Source organism: Triticum dicoccoides, chromosome 2A (assembly GCF_002162155.2).
Source record: "Triticum dicoccoides isolate Atlit2015 ecotype Zavitan chromosome 2A, WEW_v2.0, whole genome shotgun sequence".
Lineage (NCBI taxonomy): Eukaryota > Viridiplantae > Streptophyta > Magnoliopsida > Poales > Poaceae > Triticum > Triticum dicoccoides.
The window spans coordinates 377,067,783-377,077,230 of NC_041382.1; positions in this window are offsets into that span (position 1 = coordinate 377,067,783).

The following is a 9,448-nucleotide window of genomic DNA, read 5'->3' on the forward strand; positions in this document are numbered from 1 at the left end:
AGTGGACAAGTTGAGCGAGTAAATCAAATTCTTGAAGATATGCTTAGGGCTTGTGTCATTTCCTTTGGTATGAAGTGGGAAGATTGTCTTCCATATGCCGAGTTCTCCTACAAAAACAGCTTCCAAGTGAGTTCAGGCAAGGCCCCATTCGAGATTCTCTATGGCAGAAAGTGTCATACTCCTATTAATTGGTCAGAGACTGGTGAACGCCAACTTCTTGGCAATGACTTGATCACAGCGGCTGAAGAAATGTGCAAAGTCATTCATGAAAATCTCAAAGGCGCACAATCGCGCTAGAAGAGTTACTATGATAGCAAGCATCATGACTTGGCTTTTGAGATAGGAGACCATGTCTACCTCCGCGTCTCTCCAATGAAAGGTACTCGTCGCTTCGGTATAAAAGGGAAGCTTGCCCCTAGATACATGGGCCCTTTCAAGATCATTGGCAAAAGAGGCGATCTCGCCTATGAACTTGAGCTTCCATCCAACTTTGCAAACGTGCACGACGTGTTTCACGTGTCTCAACTTCGCAAGTGTTTCAAGACTCCTGACCGCACCATCAACTTCGAAGAGATTGACCTCCAATAAGACCTGTCTTATCATGAGCATCCCGTTGCTATTCTTGAAGAAACCAAGCGCAAGACTCGCAACAAGTCTATCAAATTCCTGAAAGTGAAGTGGTCACACCATTCCGACCGAGAGGCCACCTGGGAATGCGAGGACCACCTCCGTTACGAATATCCAGAGTTCTTTCAGTCCTAGATCTGGAGACGAGATCCTTTCATAGTGGTGGAGTGTTGTAACACCCCGGATGTAACTTACCATATTTGTACTCTAACTCTTGCCATTTTCGGCTCTAAGTTATGATATTCCCTCGTGGTTGGGTTTTTGTCTTTGTTTTTGCATTTTCTTCATGTCATGCATCTCATATCATGTCATCATGTGCATCGCATTTGCATACGTGTTCGTCTCATGTATCCGAGCATTTTCCCCGTTGGCTGTTTTGCGATCCGGCACTCCTATGTCCCCCGGCGCCCCCTTTTGCCTTTTTACGTGTGCGGGTGTTAAAATTTCTCGGAATGGTCCGAGATTTTCCAAGCGGCCTTGGTACACCATCGCTAGACCGCCTATCAAGTTTCGTGCCATTTGGAGTCCGTTTGATACTCCAACGGTTAACCGAGGAAACGTAAAGGCCTCGTGTGTGTTGCAGCCCAACACCCCTTCAAAGTGGCCCGAAACCCATCCAAACCCCCTCCATCCTCTCGGCCATTCGTCCATGATCGCGTGGCCGAAAACCGCACCTCATTTGGTGTGGCACCCCGGCTCAGAGCGACCGGTTTACCATACATTGCCAGCCTAGAGGCCATGTCTTCTGGCAACACACAACATCTTGGTACAGAATAACAACCGCTTTATTGATGCTAGCGGAACAGAGTTACATTACAACAGCTGTCGAGGCCAAGCGGCACACTCGGTGCGGCTGAACAATATGTACATTATGTAGTGAACATAAATGGGCCTCGATATGAACAACTATGTGGCAACGGAATAATGTTGTGGCGGAAGCTCCAAATCACAGGGACACCGATGTGGACATGATCTAGACTCGGACAACGCTCTTCTCCAATGATACTTTCCTGAAATCTGGCATGACACGCCAGGTCAGTACATTGAATGTACTTGCAAGCTCACAACAGGCATCATCATAATGATAAACAATATCATGATATTTAACCAATTATCAACACTATATGCCAACATGCTGTGCTCATGCTCAAACGTCCCTCGGGACAACTTACCAACCGTGATCATCTCTGGATCACAAACACACCACCAAAGTGGTTAGATCACAAAAACACCACCAAAGTGGTCAGAACACACCACCAAAGTGGTCTTTCTCAAGAACAACTCGTGATCCTTACGGCAATCACAACCACGACCATCATTTGGTCCCAAATGCCTCGATGGCCTTTCTGCCATCCATCAACAATGCAAAGTTCATCACTTATTGTGCAAATTTTATTAAACGTTGACTCATGGTGGGACCTACTACGAGGTGTCCGTAACCGTGGACTCGGCTATCGATAGATTACACACTCTGTAGAGGTAGCACACTGTACCCACACCACGGAACCCATGGCCTCGCACTCCCATTCGGGTGGACCAACGACATCCCGACAAAACCCCTCCATTGCCACAACACTCTCCCGGCCACTCCGACCCAAATCCTCCAACGGGCTGGTCCTAGGTGGCCCCGTGTCTACCAAAGAAACCCCGACCACCATCGTGGTCAAAACACTCCCACTCAGGGACTCGGTACCATAATCTCATCAATGAGCACACAAGATTATGTCTGCTCACCAGGCCAGGGCAAGCATGATATAACCTTCCCTAGATGGCGGCACCGACGAGAGGCCGTGTCAATGGACCGAATCAAGGCCTTCCCACAAAGGAAAATGTGGTTGCACTGGAAAGAAACTCGATTAAGCGGCACCATGACCCAGTCAACTGTATAGTCAAGTTGAGTTATATCCAGGTTTAACAAAATATGTCCGGTGTCATAGCATGCCATGAAATGCAAAATAACACATGCATCATATAATGATAAAAATGACCAATGTCATCCTTATACACACCAAGCATAACGTCAACAAATCAATTTACTCTACTTGCTCAAATGACTCACAACTTAACCAAAATATTTTGCCACAAGTTTATTAACTTCTTACGCAAGAAAGTAACTCTGATAAATTTCTCATATGCTTGTCAAAAAAAAGATTTCATTATCAACAACTCTTACTTTCTTTCTCACTAAGTTGGGTTCAAACATTGTGTAAGACAAATAACATGATTAAACAAGTATTTAACAGAACATTTTCTAACAACTTTTTATCAATCTAAGAGGGCAAAAACATAGCTTTAAATAATTTCTAACATACATAACAAAATTATTTCTAACATCACCTCAAATAAATCTTAACTTGCTTTATCCACTAAACTAGTTTCAACCATTATGTAACTCAAGCATAACAACTAACCAATATTTAACAAAATATAAATAACTCCATAATCATTTAAATGCATGGATTAATCCTTTCATTCATGTAAGAAAATCACAAATATTGAAATGGCACCATGAAAATGTTGCTGTGGCTTGCCTTAGTGCAGACGAGGTTCACAAGCCTCCTGGTGATCCTCAAGACAAGCTTTTCACCTTCTGAAAATGGTTTTAAACACAACAAGAAAATACCAAGAACACTTCTGAAAATCATGAGAAATTCTAGACAGCTTAGAAAAATCTCATCTTTGGTGATCTGCTAGATTTCTTATCAAAGAACAGAATGCAAAAAGAGTCAATTCATTTAGACTTATGGTTGAAGAGTTATGACTGTTTGAAGTGTTCTGTAAATTCAAATGAATTTGAAATAGACTGGGGGGGGTGACGTCGAAGGCGTAAAGCCCAGGGGCGCCACCACTTGTACCGCTTCGCTCGCGTACTGAGTGGCTGACTAGCGGGCCCCGCTAGTCAGGTGGGGAAAGAGGGGGATGGAAACATAGGGAACCGCGGCTTCGCCGGAGCTCTCGCCGGAGCTCTCGCCGGCGATGAGGGATCCTTGGCCCAAACGAGAGGGAGGGATGGCAGAAGGGGGTTGAGGCGCACTTGCCCGTACCCATAGCGTAGCTAGGGGCGGTTGGACGGCGTCGGAATCAACCTCGCAAGCAGAGGCAGAACATGGAGGTCACCGGAGTTGAGGAAGAGGGCGAGCATAGGCCACTCCAGGGGCTCCAAGCGGGCGGGACAGCCTCACCGGAGAGAGGCGGAGGCCCTGGAGGGGTCGCCCAGGCCTGGAAGGAGCTAGAGCTACCGTGGCGACCAGAGGGGATCGCCGGTGAGCTCGAGCTCGGGGACGGCGGCCCGAGGCCTGCCCGGCCGGGCTCCGGCTTCCTACTCGATCGTGGGGTGTGTGTGAGTGTTGGCTGGTGCTCGAGGAGGCTGGGGAGGGCTCTATATATAGGCGAGCGGCGAGGGTGCTTCGGGTTCTGCTGGTGGACACCTGTCCACGGCGCCTGGCGACGAGCGGCGTCAGTGAGAGGGGGAGAAGGCGACGGAGGTCGCGTGGCCACTTTGGGCGGGCGGAGACGAGCACAGGATCAAGAGGAGTCTCGAAATGGTCGAGAGGTAAATATTGATATATTGGAAGATGGTATTCGGACACCAGAATGGTTTCGAGTGGTTTGGGTATTTTTCCGAAGTACCGAGGGGTTACCGGAACCCCCCGGGGAAAGTCATGGGACTCATGGGCCACGGGAGAGAGAGGGGACAGCCCACAAGGGGTGGCCGCGCCCCCCATGGGAGTCCTAATTGGACTAGGGGAGGGGGCGGCACCCCCCTTTCCCTCTCCTACTCCCTCCCCCTTTCCCACTCCGGAAAAAGGAAAGGGGAATCCTACTAGGACTAGGAGTCCTAGTAGGACTCCCCCCATGGTGCGCCCCTCTAGGCCGGCCACCTCCTCCCCCTCGTACTTTATATACGGGGGCAGGGGGGCACCCCAAAGCACAACAATTGTTCTCTAAGCCGTGTGCGGTGCCCCCCCTCCACAGTTTAATCCTCCGGTCATAGGGTCGTAGTGCTTAGGCGAAGCCCTGCACGGATCGCATCACCATCACCGTCACCACGCCGTCGTGCTGATGAAACTCTCCCTCGACCCTATGCTAGATCAAGAGTTCGAGGGACATCATCAAGCTGAACGTGTGCAGAACTCGCAGGCGCCGTACGTTTGGTACTTGATCGGTTGAATCAAGAAGACGTTCGACTACATCAACCACGTTAAACTAACGCTTCCGATGTCGGTCTATGAGGGTACGTGGACACACTCTCCCCTTCTCGTTACTATGCATCTCCTAGATAGATCTTGCATGATCATAGAATTTTTTTTGAAATTGCATGCTACGTTCCCCAATAGTGGTATCAGAGCTAGGTCTATGCATAGATGATATGCACAAGTAGAACACAAAGAGTTGTGGGCGATAATAGCCATACTGCTTACCACCAACGTCTATTTTGATTCGGCGGTATTGTTGGATGAAGCGGCCCGGACCATGACCACGTTCATGAGACCTGTTCCACCGACAGACATGCAACTTGTTTTGCATAAAGGTGGCTGGCAGGTGTCTGTTTCTCGAACTTTAGTTGAATCGAGTTGGACTACGACCGGTCCTTGCTGAAGGTTAAAACATCACACTAGACAAAAAATCGTTGTGGTTTTGATGTGTAGGTAAGAACGGTTCTCGCTAGAAGCTCATAACAACCACATAAACCTTGCAACAACAAAGTAGATGACATCTAACTTGTTTTTGCAGGGCTTGTTGTGTTGTGATATGGTCAAGACATGATGTGATATAAGTTATTGCATGAGATGATCATGTTTTGTAAAAGTTATCGGCAATTGGCAGGAGTCTTATGGTTGTCGCTTTATTGTATGAAATGCAATCGCCATGTAATTGCTTTACTTTATCACTATGCGGTAGCGATAGTTGTAGAAGCAATAGTTGGTGAGACGACAACGACGCTACGATGGAGATCAAGGTGTCAAGACAGTGATGATGGAGATCATGACGGTGCTTTGGAGATGGAGATCAAAGGCACAAGATGATGATGGCCATATCATGTCACATATTTTGATTGCATGTGATGTTTATCTTTTATGTATCTTATTTTGCTTAGTACGACGGTAGCATTATAAGATGACCCCTCACTAAATTTGAAGGTATAAGTGTTCTCCCTGAGTATGCACCATTGTGACAGTTCGGCACGCCGAGACACCATGTGATGATCGGGTGTGATAAGCTCTATGTTCACATACAATGGGTGCAAGACAGTTTTGCACGTGCAGAATACTCGGGTTAAACTTGACGAGCCTAACATATGCAGATATGGCCTCGGAACGCTGAGACCGAAAGGTCGAACATGAATCATATAGTACATATGATCAACATGGAGATGTTCACCATTGAAAACTACTCCATCTCACGTGATGATCGGACATGGTTTAGTTGATTTGGATCACATGACCATTTAGATTACTAGAGGGATGTCTATCTAAGTGGGAGTTCTTAAGTAATATGATTAATTGAACTTAATTTATCATGAACTTAGTCCTGACAGTATTTGCATATCTATGTTATAGATCAATAGCTCGTGTATAGCTCCCCTATTTTATTTTTGATACGTTCCTAGAGAAAACTAAGTTGAAAGATGATAGTAGCAATGATGCGGACTGGGTTCGTGATCTGATGATTATCCTCATTGCTGCACAGAAGAATTATGTCCTTGATGCACCGCTAGGTGACAGACCTATTGCAGGAGCAGATGCAGACGTTATGAATGTTTGACAAGCTCGGTATGATGACTACTTGATAGTTTAGTGCACCATGCTTTACGGCTTAGAACCGGGACTTCAAAAATGTTTTGAATGCCATGGAGCATATGAGATGTTCCAAGAGCTGAAAATGATATTTCAAACCCATGCCTGTGTTAAGAGGTATGAGACCTCTAACAAGTACTTTGCCTACATGATGGAGGAGAATGGCTCAGCCAGTGAGCATGTACTCAGAATGTCTGGGTAGTACAATCGCTTGAATCAACTGGGAGTTAATCTTCCAGATAAAGATAGTGATTGATAGAGTTCTCTAGTCACTATCACCAAGCTACTAGAACTTCGTGATAAACCATAATATGCAAGGGATGACAAAAACGATTCCCGAGCTCTTCGCGATGCTGAAATCGGTGAAGGTAGAAATCAAGAAAAAGCATCAAGTGTTGATGGTCGACAAGACCATAGTTTCAAGAAAAAGGGCAAAGGTAAAGAAAGGGAACTTCAAGAAGAATGAAAAGCAAGTTGCCACTCCCATGAAGAAGCCTAAAGCTAGACCTAAGCCTGAAACTGAGTGCTTCTACTGCAAAGGGAATGGTCACTAGAAACAGAACTACCCCAAATACTTGGCGGATAAGAAGGATGGCAAAGTGAATAAAGGTATATTTGATATGCATGTTATTGATGTGTATTTTACTACTGTTCATAGTAACCCCAGGGTATTTGATACCGGTTCATTTGCTAAGATTAGTAACTCGAAACAGGAGTTACAGAATGAACAAAGACTAGTTAAGGGCGAGGTGACGATGTGTGTTGCAAGTGATTCCAAGGTTGATAAGATCACCATCACACACTCCCTCTACCTTCAGGATTAGTGTTGAACCTAAATAAATGTTATTTGGTGTTTTTGTTGAGCATGAATATGATTGGATCATGTTTATTGCAATACAGTTATTCATTTAAGTCAGAGAATAATTGTGGTTCTGTTTACATGAATAAAACCTTCTATGGTCATACACCCAATGTAAATGGTTTATTGAATCTCGATCGTAGTGATACACATATTCATAATATTGATACCAAAAGATGCAAATTTGATAATGATAGTGCAACATATTTGTGGCACTGCCGTTTAGGTCATATTGGTGTAAAGCGCATGAAGAAACTCCATGCAGATGGGCTTTTGAAATCACCTGATTATGAATCATTTGATACTTGCGAACCATGCCTCATGGGAAAGATGACTAAAACCCTGTTCTTCGGAACAATGGAGCGAGCCAATGTGATGTGAAGCATCCCACATTTATCCCCATGTACACTCCGACTACTCTCCAAGCCCCAAGAGGACATACGACGAGACCTCGAACATACGCCATCGTACACGAGGAACCAAGAGGAAGACCATGGACAAGACGACAAGGACACCAAGGGCAAGGAAGAAGAGAAGGAGCTTCCCGGAGGCTACAACCGCTAGATGACCAGTCCTTACCAGACGTGCGGCCCCCTCCAATGACCGGACGTCCGAACGTCTCCGGAAATCCAGAGCCTGAAGCCCGAGCCAAACGAGCAGACGTCCGACGCCACTGAACGACCGGCTACTTCCGGAAATCCGATGCCAGCTATCCCGAGCCAAAACACGGGATGTCCGACAAGTACCGGACCACCGGACCCTCGCGAGCCACCGAACGTCCGGTACCCGTCAGACGACCAGTGCCTGTCTATGCACAGAGTATCGGGCCAAGGCCCATTTATCCCCCACTTACCCCTTCGTGGACCTAGACTATATATACTCCTCCACCTCCTCCTAGTTAGGGTTAGCAAAGTAGTAGCTCATTTAGAGATAGAGCTTTGCTCATCCACATCGGATATACTCCTTGAGAGAGACCACGACCCCTCTTCGGAGAAGATCCATGTTGGATTCAAGACCTCCTCACGGAGAAGACCTCAAGACCTCCTTATAGATAAGAACCGGTTACCCTATGTATCGTCCTTTGTTGGATTCGGATCATGTATCTCTTTGTGTTTCGAGGATCTAGCACATGTGTGATCGTTCATGTTGGTTTGAGTGATTCTCTCATGTTTTCCCTCGTGTTTCCCCTTGTGTTTCCCCTCGTGTTCTTCGTGTTCTTTGTGGGATCCGCTCCTTTCGTGAAAGATCGGCCCCTAGGGTTTACACCCTACATCATCTTGGTATCATGAGCCACGTTGATCATGATTTTGGAGCCTCCCCTCTTCGTTTTCTAGCCTAATTTTGTTGTGTTCTTCCCTAAATTCGAAAATCCCCACCAAAAATAGCCCCAATTTTTTTTGTGATTTGTTGGTTTGAGTAAGTTTTGTTGGATTTGATCCATGGATTTGCTTGGTTTCAAGTGGATCTAGCATCTCCCCAAGTTTCCCCATCTTCCATCCATGAAATCTCATCAATTTTGACCCCCAAATCCCCATTTTCCGCCCAAAATCGCACCCCGGATCTCGCATTGACCCCGACCCACCGGACGACCGACATTTTACGGACGTCCGGAGCCCCAGGAACGACCGGACGTCCGTAACCTTCTGGATGACCAGAATCCCTAACCCGAGCTGAAATTAGCGGATTTCTGACCTGACTGGATGTCCGACAACCGGACATCCGTCCATTTACGGACGTCCGTAAGCTGTAGTTTCAGACTTTGGCTGATTCTTGTTTCGGCCACAACTAATTCCCGAACTCCAATTTTGACGTTCTTTAGCTTGTTTTGAAGCTCTTGACATCCCCCTTCCCACAAAAATACCACCAACATATTTTGACTCCATCAATTTTTGTGAACTTTGACATCTTTGCCTAGGGCTTCCACCACATCATCCGTTACACCACCACCGACTTCCGCAACATAACAAATTTTGTTCCCCTTAGCATTAGTGGTTGTTTGAGTTGTGATTTGAGTCTCCTAAGGTGTTTAGGCTACTTAGGGACGGTTGCTTCTTCATTAACCACCACCACCACTACCGCATTGGCTTACCCACCATACACTTCCGCCACCCCAACTTAACCCAATTTTGTTTGAGTTGTGAGTTGTGTATCCTAAGGTGTTTCG